Source organism: Ranitomeya imitator, chromosome 4 (assembly GCF_032444005.1).
Source record: "Ranitomeya imitator isolate aRanImi1 chromosome 4, aRanImi1.pri, whole genome shotgun sequence".
Classification (NCBI taxonomy): domain Eukaryota; kingdom Metazoa; phylum Chordata; class Amphibia; order Anura; family Dendrobatidae; genus Ranitomeya; species Ranitomeya imitator.
In genome coordinates, this window is record NC_091285.1 from 334,415,765 (window position 1) to 334,430,815 (window position 15,051).

Genomic DNA, 15,051 nt, shown 5'->3' on the forward strand with positions numbered 1-15,051 from the left:
TCTAAATGTGCAGCTGGCAACTCTGAGAGCCATTGACAATATGGAAAGGAGTCTTCTGCTCACTGAGCAGACGCTCAATGGGATAGATGAGGCGGGGGATGGTAGGATGGAGCTGCAGGACAGTGAAGCAGCAAGCTGGGTGACAGTTAGAAGGCCGGGTAGAGGGAAGAGTACCAGGGAGGCTAGTCCTGATCTGGCACACCCCAATATCTTTGCTAACTTGGCAGATGAGGGGGGTGCCAGTACAGGGGTAGCACTGCTGCAGCCAGGCATGTCCTCTGAAAGCCGGAGGAGTGACTGCTACAGTAAGGAGGGAAATAGGAGAGCAGGGCAGGCCAGACAGGTGCTGGTAGTGGGGGACTCAATTATTAGGGGAACAGATAGGGCAATCTGTCACAAAGACGGGGATCATCGAACGGTGTGCTGCCTACCTGGCGCTCGAGTCTGACACATCGCTGATCGGGTGGACAGATTACTGGGAGGGGCTGGTGAGGACCCAGCGGTCATGGTGCACATTGGCACAAATGACAAAGTTAGAGGTAGGTGGAAGGTCCTTAAAGATGATTTCAGGGAATTAGGCTGCAAGCTGAAAGCAAGGACCTCCAACGTGGAATTTTCCTAAATACTGCCTGTACCACGTGCCACGCCAGAGAGGCAACGGGAGATTAGGGAGGTTAATAAGTGGCTCAAGAATTGGTGTAGGAAGGAGAGCTTTGGGTTCCTGCAGAACTGGGCCGACTTCTCAGTTGGCTACAGGTTCTACGCTAGGGACAGGCTGCACCTCAATGGGAAAGGTACAGCTGTGCTGGTGGAGAAAATGGCTAGAAGGTTGGATGAGTGTTTAAACTAGGGAATGGGGGGAGGGTATTCATTTTATTGGAGGGGAAGATAGTGCAGATAGAGACCTGGGCACAAATAAGGAAGTTGGGGGTGGCGGTGGCATGGGGGGTGGGGTTACAACAGTTAATAATTTAAGAAAGAATAGAGGTACAGAGAGGAACATCAAGTGCATGTATACTAATGCCAGAAGCCTCGCCAACAAAATGGACGAATTAGAATTAATGGTGTTGGTGCATAATTATGACATGATGGGGATATCTGAAACGTGGCTGGATGAGAGCCATGACTGGGCTGCTAACTTGCAGGGCTATAGTCTGTTCAGAAATGACTGAACGGATAAGCGAGGGGGAGGGGTGTGTCTATATGTAAAATCATCCTTAAAACCCATCCGACGTGATAATATAGGTGAATCTAATAAAAATGTAGAGTCCCTGTGGTTGGAGATAAGGGGAGGGGGAAAAAATAATAAATTACTGATAGGGGTTTGTTATAAGTCTCCAAATATAATGGAAGCAACGGAGAATATCCACATAAAGCAAATAGATGAAGCTGCGACTCAAGGAGAAGTCATTATTATGGGGGACTTCAACTACCCTGAAATAGATTGGGGACCGGAAATCTGCAGTTCCAGCAAAGGTAATCGGTTTTTGACAACTATGAGAGACAATTACCTTTCACAATTGGCTCAGGATCCCACAAGAAGGGGGGCACTGCTAGACCTAATATTAACCAACAGGCCAGACCGCATAGCAAATATAAAGGTTGGGAGTCACTTGGGGAATAGTGATCACAAAATAATAAGTTTTCATGTATCCTTTAATAAGATGAGTAATAGAGGGGTTACAAGGACACTAAACTTCAGGAGGGCAAATTTCCAACGGATGAGAGATGATCTTGGTGCAATTAACTGGGACGATATTCTGAGAAATAAAAATACACAAAGAAAATGGGAGACATTTATTAGCATCCTGGATAGGACCTGTGCACAGTATATACCGTATGGGAATAAACATACTAGAAATAGGAGGAAACCAATATGGCTAAATAGAGCTGTAAGGGGCGCAATAAGTGACAAAAAGAAAGCATTTAGAGAATTAAAGGAAGTAGGTAGTGATGAGGCATTAAATAAATACAGAAAATTAAATAAATTCTGTAAAAAGCAAATCAAGGCAGCAAAGATTGAGGCAGAGAGACTCATTGACAGAGAGAGTAAAAATAATCCCAAAATATTCTTTAACTACGTAAGTAGTAAAAAACAAAAAAATGACAGTGGAAGAATCAAAGAAAAAATGGAGCGCACTTACCCAGGTAAATGAGTCACCGCTTTATTAGGACATAATACAAAAACAGCAGGGAGGGATGTGAACAAATAGGACAACGGCCGTTTCATGCCCACAGCACTTTAACGGGACCCGTTGAAATGCCGTGGGCACTAAACGGCCGTTGTCCGTATTTGTTCACATCCCTCCCTGCTGTTTTTGCATTATGTCCTAATAAAGCGGTGACTCATTTACCTGGGTAAGTGCGCTCCATTTTTTCTTTGATTCTTCCATGGACATTGTGCATGTTTTTCTGGATGCAGCACCCTATTGGTAACAAAAAGGATATTTATGGCTATAGCACATAAAAGGTTGGATTGTGGTTTTTTTTTTTTGGGGGGGGGGGGCAGCTGATCACAGCGGTGCGGAAGTGCACTTTTTGCTGTTTATATTTTTCTAAAAAAATGATAGTGTTGCCCCCATTAAAAATAGTCTGGATGAAATGGTGGATGAGGATTAGGAAAAAGCCAATATGATAAATGACTTTATTTTCATCAGTATTTACACAAGAAAATCCCATGGCAGACAAAATGACTAGTGATAAAAATTCCCCATTAAGTGTCACCTGCTTAACCCAGCAGGAAGTACGGTGGCATCTAAAAATCACTAAAATTGACAAATCTCCGGGCCCGGATGGGATACACCCCTGACTACTGCAGGAATTAAGTACAGTCATTGATAGACCATTATTTTTAATCTTTAAAGAGTCCATAATAACAGGGTCTGTACCACAGGACTGGCGTATAGCAAATGTGGTGCCAATATTCAAAAAGGGGACAAAAACTGAACTCGAAAATTATAGGCCAGTAAGCTTAACCTCTACTGTGGGTAAAATCCTGGAGGGCATTCTAAGGGATGCTATGCTGCAGTATCTGAAGAGGAATAACCTCATGACCCAATATCAGCATGGGTTTACTAGGGACCGTTCCTGTCAGACTAATCTGATCAATTTCTATGAAGAGGTTAGTTCCTGGCTGGACCAAGGGAACCCAGGGGACGTAGTGTATATGGACTTTTCAAAAGCTTTTGATACGGTGCCACAAAAAAGGTTGATACATAAAATGAGAATAATGGGGATAGGGGAAAATATGTGTAAGTGGGTTAAGAGCTGGCTCAGGGATAGGAAACAAAGGGTGGTTATTAATGGAGCACACTCGGACTGGGTCGCGGTTAACAGTGGGGTACCACAGGGGTCAGTATTGGGCCCTCTTCTTTTTAACATATTTATTAATGATCTTGTAGGGGGCATTCAGAGCAGAATTTCAATATTTGCAGATGACACTAAACTCTGCAGGGTAATCAATACAGAGGAGAACAATTTTATATTATAGGATGATTTATGTAAACTAGAAGCTTGGGCTGATAAATGGCAAATGAGCTTTAATGGGGATAAATGTAAAGTCATGCACTTGGGTAGAATTAATAAGATGTATAACTATGTGCTTAATTCTAAAACTCTGGGCAAAATCGTCAATGAAAAAGACCTGGGAGTATGGGTGGATGACAAACTCGCATTTAGTGGCCAGTGTCAGGCAGCTGCTACAAAGGCAAATAAAATAATGGGATGCATTAAAAGAGGCATAGATGCTCATGAGGAGAACATAATTTTACCTCTATACAAGTCACTAGTTTGACCACACTTAGAATACTGTGCACAGTTCTGGTCTCCAGTGTATAAGAAAGACATAGCTGAACTGGAGCGGGTGCAGAGAAGAGTGACCAAGGTTATTAGAGGACTGGGGGGTCTGCAATACCAAGATAGGTTATTACACTTGGGGCTATTTAGTTTGGAAAAATGAAGGCTAAGGGGTGATCTTATGTTAATGTATAAATATATTAGGGGACAGTACAAAGACCTTTCTGATGATCTTTTTAATCATAAACCTGAGACAGGGACAAGGGGGCATCCTCTACGTCGGGAGGAAAGAAGGTTTAAGCATAATAACAGACGCGCATTCTTTACTGTAAGAGCAATGAGACTATGGAACTCTCTGCCGTATGATGTTGTAATGAGTGATTCATTACTAAAATTTAAGAGGGGACTGGATGCCTTTCTTGAAAAGTATAATTTTACAGGGTATATATACTAGATTCCTTGTCAGGGTGTTGATCCAGGGAACTAGTCTGATTACCGCATGTGGAGTCGGGAAGGAATTTTTTTCTCCAGTGTGGAGCTTACCGTACTCTTTGCCACATTGGTTTTTTTGCCTTCCACTGGATCAACATGTTAGGGCATGTTAGGTTAGGCTATAGGTTTAACTAGATGGACTTAAAGTCTTCCTTCAACCTTAATAACTATGTTACCATGTTACTAATTGAAAGAAAGACACAGACTCATTTAATAATGTTAATTAAACAATACCTATGACCTCACCTAATACCAACAAAGCCCTTGATCTCCTGTAAGAAAACTAAAATAAAAAAACAACAATATACCATACCTGTCTGTTGTTCTGTCCCATTCCATAATACATGTATGGGGATCAACAGTTTTCAACCTGGACTGTGCCAAGATGCGACCCTCCAGGCTGAGAACCACAGTGGTGACTGAACTGCTGTGAGTGCATGCTCAGTGACCGGTGGTGTTGTCATTGAGGTTATGTCTGGTCACTGAGGCTCCGTTCCCAGCCGGGCTGAACTGCTGTGACCTCGGTGAGATCCCTGCTAGCACCGTGACAAAAACTCTCATACTGCTAGCAGGGATCTCACCAAATCATTGCGGCGAGGCATGTAGGCGATTTGCCTGTGGCACTGCTGAGGTGCTATGAAAGCGCAGGTTGTTCTGATAGCAGCCTTCTGATCGTCTGCATCGTTGGGTCTGGTGTCTCATCTTTCCTCTTTATTCTCTATGGGGTTAAGGTCAGGCGAGTTTGCTGGCCAATCAAGCATAGTGATACTATTGTTTTTAAAACAGGTATTGGTTCTTTTGGCAGTGTGGACAGGTGCCAAGTCCTGATGGAGAATTAAATTTCAATCTCCAAAAAGCTTGTTGGCAGAGGGAAGCATGAAGGGCTCTACACCAGCAGATGACATGGCTCCCCAAACCTTCACTGATTGTGGAAACTTCACACTAGACCTCAAGCAACTTGCATTGTGTGCCTCTCCACTCTTCCTGCAGACTCTTGGACCTTGATTTCCAAATGAAATAAAAAATGTACTTTTATCTGAAAACTACACCTTGGACCACTGAGCAACAGTCCAGATCTTTTTCTCCTTTTACTATGTTACTATCGAGGATTTGTTTATACCAAGGAATGTGATGGTCACTAGGGGGCATTCTCTGCGTCTGGAGGGGAAAAGGTCTTTCCACCAACATAGAAGAGGATTCTTTACTGTTAGGGCAGTGAGAATATGGAATTCCTTGCCTGGGGGGAGGGTGGTGATGGTGAACTCAGTAGAAGGGTTCAAGAGAGGCCTGGATGTCTTCCTGGAGCATAACAATATTGTATCTTACAGTTATTAAGTTCTTTAGAAAGACTTAGATCTGGGGATTTATTCTTAGGCTGAACTGGATTGACAAGTGTTTTTTTTCGGCATTGCTAACTATGTTACTATGTTACTCCTTGGCCCAGATAACATGATTCTGGTGTTGTCTATTGGTCATGAGTGGCTTGACACAAGGAATACGACACTTCTAACCCATGTTTTAGACATGTCTGTGTGTGGTGGCTGTTGAAGGAACAATTCCAGCAGCAGTCCCCTCCTTGTGAATCTATCCCAAATTTTTGAATGGCCTTTTCTTAACAATCCTTTCAAAACTACGATTATCCCGGTTGCTTGTGCACCTTTTTCTACCAAACTTCCACTCAGCTTTCCATTAGTATGCTTGGATGCAGCAATCTGTGAACAGCCAACATCTTTAGCAATGACCTTTTGTGGCTTATCCTTCTTGTGGAGTGCCATTGACTGCCTTCTGGACATCTAAGCAAAGAAAAATCAGCTAACAGCACGTCAGTCCCAGGATGCACATTCCAAGTCCAATGACCCAATCGGACATCAAGTGATACAAACAATAGAAAGGGACAGCATCCAGACCAGGTGATGAAAAATAAAAAACTTTGTTACACTATGATACGAAGTTTCGACCACAATTGGTCTTTATCAAGTATAAATATACTTGATAAAGACCACTTGTGATCGAAACGTTGTATCATGACAGAATAAAGTTTTTTTTCTTATTCATCACCTGGACTAGAGGCTGTTCCTTTTTATTGTTTTCCCTCTGGACATTTGTCAACTCAGCAGTCTTCCCCATGATTGTGGAGCCTGATGAAACAGACTAACGAACCTTTTTAAATGCTTAGGAAGTTTTTGCCGGTCTTTTTGCTATTCTAATTTACTGAGATAATGGTTTTTGGGTTTTCATTGGCTGTAAGCCATAATCTTTAACATTAACAGAAATAAATACTTAAAATAGATCACTTTGTTTGTAATGACTTTATACAGTATAATATATGAGAGTCACTTTTTGTATTGAAGAACTGAAATAAATTAACTTTTTGAAGATATTCTAATTTAGCAAGAAGCACTTGTAGAAGATATAGATGTACCAATGGATTTAGCTTTTAATGACCTGCATGACCATGTATGCTGTTTTATTTGTTGGGGGAAGGGGGAATTGGATCTTATTGACAGATTCCCTTTAAACAATGCAGATCATTAGTATTTCCTCATTATACAAATGCTGCTACTACAAGATTGTGCAACTGAACTGTATCTACTCATGCGGCTCAGCTTTTCATTTTCCTGTCAGAATATATGGTATTATAGAGGACACTTTAGCAACACGGTGCTTAATAATATTTGTAACACACACAGAGCTGGATAGATGGGATGAAATGTGTTGTTTCAGCAGAATGAAGATGAATTTAATTTACTCTTTGTCATGACTCACTAGCTTCCTGTCTCTTTTGCATGTTATCTCCACTGAGCTGTATCTGTCATTCTGTATTGCTTGTCATCTATAATCTCACAGATAGAAATGTCATATTGATACTGTTAAAATAATATATGAATATTTTTATAAGAACTATAAAGTAAAAATAAATTAATAACATTTGTATCAAAATATCTTAGATTTTAAATGTGTGCTATATTAAAACATATAGAAGCAGGAACAGAGTCTTAGCTGTGCCTTCATGATGTACTTCATTGAAAGTATTGTACATATTTAGCTCTATCCAGTACCATACATAGTACGCTAATTAACTACCATGCCTTCACCAGCAGCTATCCCTACACTAAATACAGATAACAGCGATATTTTTATTGAACAGAATAGATGTAACCCTGAAAAGGACTTTTGGTTATAGATATCAGCACCAAGGACTGTACAGCTATATACAGTAAACCCTGCCTATATGCCTCTAACACAAACTTTCCCTGTTCCAGCAAATCTCCCAACTCTGCTTCTGGGCAACGTTGTGGTGAGCATCACGTCACCGGGTCTTATATAGACCCGATATTGGGATACGGCCTGCCAATCAAAGTAATGCTAGTAGTCAACATGGCTATGTTATTAGTGTGATTGGCAGGCAACCCTCATTTGTTTAGTGGCTGAAAAAGAGCCGCGAAAGAAGTGGGGCGGGGACTCAAGCATGTTCTCAAGCACCACGTGATACTCAGCTGAGTAATGAGCTTGCCTGAGCACCCCCATGCTTGCCCACTATTACTAATAAAGTCTTCTGAAGAATCAGATGTGTCAGCAGATATGGACAACTGGTAAATTGCTCAAGGACTGGATAGCATCAGTGTTTATTCCTGTTCTGAAGAAGGGAGATAATACTGACCCTACAAACTATCAGATTATTTTGCTCATTCCTCATGCTAGCAAAATACTACTGGAGATCTTACAAAGATGGTTACAGCCTTACTTGGACAAAGAGCTGCCAGAGGAACAAGCAGGATGTATATTGCAGTAATGTAGAATATACTTTGCATATTCAATATTTGCATTTATCTTAGTGCTTGCACTGTGCTGTTGTATTTTTTGATTTTCACTTTAAGAGACATACAACAGAATCCAATCAATGATAAATAGTCATTCCTATAAGTAGTTTAGGTACTGGGGTGGCAGAAGGGGCAGCTGCCACAGGCATGCGCTAACAGGGGCCCACCCAGAGCTACTGCTAACCTTAACTTTATCGGCGTACAGTTAAGCTGTACAGTAGAGCAGGGAGATATGTTCCTGCACTAACTCTCTCCTTTCTGTAGACAGCAGGTTACTTTATGCCTGCCATCTACAAAATAGCAGGGTGATGCAGGGATTGAAGCACCAGCGCATGCATGGAATATCAGAGTCCTGATGTGGTGACATCGTTACTCCATTTTTTGCTGTCATGACTCCTGGGTATTACTGCTGCGGGGAGAGTTGCACACAGGAGCAAGGGAGATGAGCAGGCGACGGGTTACTAACCAGGTAAAAACAGGACCTGAACCATGTGACAGAGTTGGAGGTGGTCGGGGTGGAGACAGACGCTGGGAGACGATACCCAGAGAAGAGTAATCAAACAAGCCAAGATCAAAACCAAGAGATCACGAGGTACCAAAGGGGAGAGACAGAGGATTGTCAGAAGAGAAGCCAGAGGTCAGAAATCCAAAAGAACAAATGAGCAGAGTAAAGCACAGAGAGCAAGGAACACAATTGCAAACTGAGCACACACTCCAGGGGTCAGGCACACAGACAAGATGAAAGTATAGCTGACAGGGAATCCTAGTCTGGAGTGAGTATAAATACCCCTTCCAGATCCAAAGGGAGGCCAGCAAAACTAACCCTGAGAGAACAGGACATTAACCATGTCCTAACCATGACACCGGGACTCTGAACTCCAGTGCGTATGACAGCGCTTTGCAGGTGTAATCATCAGTTTCCTGAATTAGGTGAGTATGAGATATATTTTATTTTAATAAACATGTGTGTTGTGACTGGGGGCTTTATAAAGAATGGCGGCCACTAATATATTGTAGGGATTACCGTGGAGGGCCCTCCTGCAGTGTGGAGGCTACTGTGTAGGACCCTTATACAGAGTGGGGTTATGATAAAATTTGAAATATGGTGGTCCCTCATACATTGTAGGGACTACTGTTGTGGGCCCTCATACAATGTGGGGGCTACTGTGGGGGGGACCTCATACAGTGGGGAGATAACTGTAAGAAGCCCCTTATAGACTATATGGACTATTATGGAGGGCCCCCTTGCAGTTTTGGGCCTCTATTAAGAGTCAAGGCCATTATATAGTGTGGGCACTAATGTGGGGGCCATGTTACATGTTTGGGCATACTGTGATGGCCATCATATGGTGTTGTGACTACTGCGGGGGCCATTATACATTATACGGAGGCCATTATTAGATTTGACAACTACTGTGAAGGCCATTATACAGTGTGGGAACTAATGCCCAGGCCATTATATCGTGTGAGGGCTACTAAGGTATGCCCTCATATGGTGTGGGGACTACTGTAGTGGCTATAATACAATGTAAGACCTAATTCAGAATTGTTGACCTATCATACTGTGTATAGGGGAGCTGTGGATCTATTATACTGTGCATAGAGGAGCTGTGTGCCTACCATACTGCCTATAGGGGAGTTGAATGTTGGGAGACTCGGGGAACATGATTAAATGTTAAATAGGAAGTTAAGAAGCATTATTGGGGTACTTAGGGTATTGTGATTATCGAAGGTGCACTTGGTGCATTATTACTTTCTAGGGGCAAAATGTGGACACTGTATTCTAGGACACTTGCACAGGGTATTAATATATTCTAGAGTGCAATTCTATCATCTAGAGGGCACAAAGGAGGCATTTTACTTTGCAAGGGACACAATGATGGGCATTACTGTGTGGGCCAGTAAGAAGAGCACTGTTTTATTTTTACCACACAGCAAGTGCAGTAATAGAGACATATACTCCAGAAGCTGCTCAGTATTGGGATAGCAGTAGGATGAGGAGTTTATACAGGTTGGGGATAGATGGGGATGGTGCTGGAAATGTGAGAAGTGAAATGTGTCTTTGTTGTATTCTCTGCAGCTGAGTCTTTGCTGGAAGAAGTTGCCATGTTGGTCTGGACCAGATGGAGAAGACGTGAAAAGTGAATGATTTCAAAGAACATCATCTGTAAGTGATTATCTGTGACTGTGCTGTAATCACTTGTATATTCAGCAGGACTGGTATCTACCACTATATGTCATTGTATGGCGGTAATATCCATTTTGGTCATTGCATGGTGATATATTTTCAGTAGCTACTATTTTTAGTAGCAGCATGGTCATCTGCTGAGGTTCCCCTATACCCACAATTAGGGTCTGCCATCATAGTTGTAATCAGGGTTACCTGGTTCTGGGCCCACCCCTGAGCTGAACACCTACCGTAGGCCTCTGATTCCTATTTATACAACAAAATACATTGCATTCATTGTAGTTTATTACTGAATTTTCACAGTGTAAAGAAGAAGGAAACAGAAAAAAGGTCTTCTGATTTAAAATTAGTGTATAGAGTATTTCAAAGTAGTGTATTTAAAAAGTGTATCCATTATTATGAGTTGTTTTTTTTTTGTATTTGCGCATACTAGTAATATGATTTGATAGTTAAAGTGTTTTAGTAAGTTGTATATAAAAAACTCAAAGTTTTAACCAGCTATTCACCCCTGTCCTGACCAGGTGTTTTTGTACATGCGGTTTAAAGAGCTGTAAAAATGCTTTTGTTCAAATATTCTAGTACTTTTGCGTCTTTTTTTAAAATGATACATGGGACTTCATTTTTATGTCGCTGTCACTTTTTTTTCTGATTTCAGAAGATTTCATTGCAAAAAATAACAGCGCTGGAGTCCTGGGTTCAAATCCCACTATGGATAACATCTGCAAGGAGTTTATGTGTTCTCCCCATGTTTGTGTGGGTTTCCTCCGGGTTCTCCGGTTTCCTCCCACATTCCAAAGACATACTGATAGGGAGTTTAGATTGTGAGCCCCATTGGGGACAGTGATGACAATGTGTGCAACCTGTAAAGCGCTGCGGAATATGTTAGTGTTATATAAAAAATGAAGATTATTATTATAAGAATAAAGGAAACAAGTGTTTTATTATGCCCTCAAAGAATTACTAAAATACATTCCAAAATTTGTTTTCCATTCAATAACAAATATTTGTATATTTCGGACACATTGTTTTTCACAGGTTGGGGCTAGTTATAACAATGAGATTGACAGTGGCATTTTTATTTTCATTTATTTTTTCCTTTTGTTTTTCAACCATTTTGCACATTATGCCCACCATAAGGTCATAAATCACCTTTTAGGGTAATTTACATATTGAAATATTTTTATATTATATCTAATATTTTAATTACTTCCTATAATTTAGATTGTGAGCCCCATTGGGGAGAGCGATGATGATGTCTGTAAAGTGAGACAGAATGTGATGGCGATATATAAGTAATGCATATTAAATAATTTTTCTCTCTTTAGCTTGGTGTATACAGTGATGCATAAGGCGCAGATGGTAATAAACTGTCTGTTCGTACTCTATGGGGACTCGATCAGAAATAGCATGAAAAAATGCCCCAATATACATAGATTACATTGCAGTTCAAATGACATGGAATACATCTCCAACTGCCCAGAGGATGATTTAATATCTAACTATGGTCTCCTATCTGTATGCTCATGCCATCGGCAGGTCAAGACATTGCAAGAAAACACAACGGTTAGGAAGACTAGGATACAAGAATGATGACATTTAATGTAGTGAATATCACAAAATTCTGATCCAGGCATGGAATTCTGACATTTAATTCAATAAATATTCAGCACTAAATACATTCATAACAATAACAGATTTCAAATAAGATTTAGCACGTTCAAAGGAGCTTCCCTAGTTGTATGACTGGCTATTACTACATGTGACTGGTTATTAATCAGTCATATGCCATATCTGGATTAACATATAATATAGGATACCAAATATTATTAATGAATGACCCATCAACATATTGTGAATAATGTCTTCTTGACACAAACCAAAATTAATGAGATCAAGTCAAGCATCAAATGAAGGTCTTATCCCTTGTAATTCTTCTCTAATACTACATTCACTTTCATCCTCTTCATAAATTGGTATCACAGATGCATTTATTAATCTAATCTCATGCCATGAAGACACTACACATGCAAAGTAGGCTATGAACTATTCATTTGAATTCATACAATAGAGGTAAGTATATTACATTGTTGGAAGAAAAAGGAGACTGATGTTTAGATAGAGTCTTAATACATCAAACATATGGAGGGTGTCCACCTAATAGAGTGTAAAGTAAGGATCAGGAAAGTATGCCAAAGGATATGATATGATTCATTGTTGGCAAGGCAAACTGTATTCTTCATAAATCATTTCATATATGAAATATCTTTATATGTGTAAACTGTTTAAAGTGATACTTCATGGACTTTCTGTTGTGCTTTTCCTTAGTTTGTGCTAATACACTTCAACCAATCAAAGGCTATGCAAAGCTAAGTAAAGCATGAGGGGCAGATCAGGAGTCTGAGGAGACAGGCCGTGTGTTTCATGTTTCCTCCGACATCCATTAGACCATCAGCTCATCTGCAGTCACTGTGCATGTACATTAATTACAGATGGCTAAAGCCAGAGCAGATAGCAACTGATCAGTGGGGGGGCTCGGTGTCAGACCTCCCCACTGATCTCATATTGATGACCTCTTCTACTGAGAGGTCAGCAGTATGTTAGTCCATAGCTACTTACTTGTTGAAGGGTTTGTCCGGTCTTAGGGTACAAGTCTACAGTCCCTCTATGTGACTGCAGACTTGTGAATCCTCACACTGCTCAATGAACTGCTGTGAGGGTTCTCTGATGTCAGAAGTGGGAGTACATGTGACCGCAAGAATGAGTTAACTTCTGGTCATACTCTGATTAGACAGGTACTGCAACTTTTGTTGTAGCTTTCTACAATCAATTCCACAAGAAGAACTGATATACTGTAGATTTTGAAAATCTGCACCACATCAATCTCTGTAAGGGCTCGTACTCACAGATTTTCTCTGACGAGTGCCTTCCATGGTTTTCAAGAATAGCACTTGTACCTCTGATATTCTATGGGGATATCCACCTACAGTGGCGGCCAGAAGTTTTGCAATTTTTTAAAAGTGTTATTACTTCTGTCTGGTTTTTGTGAGCCCATTTTCCTGGTGATGAATTGAAAGTGCGTGAAGTTGTCATCATGCAAGACCTTAATTTTAAACACAATGCCTTCGAATAGAGGTATGGTCATTTATTTAAAGGAAACTGACTGCCAAAAGTTTTGCCTATACTATTTATTGATCACAACATGGAGAGTAATTCATTGTTTACAATGCCAGAACTTGCAGCATAACTTCTTGCCTTAATAACTGTACCACACCAATGGGGCATTGAAGTCACTAGGGTATTCAAGACATCCTGAGGGGTCTTGCTCCATTCCATTTGAAAATCTGCAAACCATTCATCTTTATCACTATGGGTGCAACACTCAACTCATCCCAAAGGTGCTATTTATTGTTTAAATCAGGTGATTGGTTTGGCCATTGCAACAGACTAACATCTTTCTTTGCAAACCAGTTTTTTACTAAATTGGATGTGTGCTTAGAATCATTGTCTTGCTGGAATTTCCAGCGCCTGCTTACTTTGGTTTTACAATATGACAGAATTACATTCTCTAGTATATACTTGTACATAGTAGCTGTCATGGTTTGGACAGGTTTAATGCCCTGCCCTCTCAGGGTTAATTGTTGTGGCCTCCTTTTGGATCTGGGAGGAATATTTATACCCATGCAGGACTAGGATTCTCTTTCAGTTATACATTCTCACTTTGTGTCTGACTCCCTGGTGTGCATGTGCATTCTGTGTTGTCTACTCTCTGTGCCTTATCTGATCTGTTTAATCCTCTTGGCTTCCCTGCTTTGTGTTTCTATCCATTTGCTTACTCGCTTTCTGGCCTCCGGCTTCCACCTGACTATCCTTCTGTCTCACCCACCGACACCTCGCTTATTCCCTGGTTATTGACCTCGGCACGTGACTACTCTCCAGCACCATTTGCCTCCTTGCACCCCAGCCCCTGGCTCCGCCCCTGGCCACTCCCCCTCGATCACATGGTTCAGGTCCTGCTTGCTACCCGGTGAGTTCTCTGCTGTTCTGCTCTGGGGTCCCTTACTGCAGCAAGTAGCCTCCCAGCAGTAATTAAACCCCGGAGCCTTGACAGTAGCATTCATATTTCCATCAATTCATTGCAGAGTGTCTATGGCAGATGCAGAAAAGCAGCCCCAAACCATGACATTACCACCACCATGTTTCACTGTAGGTGTTCGGTACCTTACATCATTGTGTTTTCCAATTTGGGGTATATACAGTGCTTGCCATCACTACCAAACAGATTGAACTTGAATTCATCTAACCACAACATCTTAAACCAATCTTTCTCTTTCCATTGGCTGTTTCTTCTGGCAAACTCAAGTTGCATCTTGCAGTTCTTTGCAGAGATGAAAGGCTTCTTGACTGGAACGAGTGCATTCAACCATACTGCTATTATCTGTCACACCACAGTGTGGTGACTCACTTTGACCCCATATTCTTCGTTCATTTTATGGGAAATCTGTACAGCACTTTTGTGGCCAGCAGATACTGTCTTTTCTTAATAATGTGATCAACTCTGGAGGAAGTTTCCTGTGGTCGTCTACTTCTAGGTTTGTCAGCTGTTCCTTAACCTTCTTTTTCTCTCTTTATTATTCGTGACACTCGACTCTGAGAGCAGTTAAATTCCATAGCTACCTCTTTTTGGCTTTTGCCTGACTTCACTCTCAGAATAATAAGCTTCATGACATCTGGTGATAAAATTGTCTTTGTCTTTGC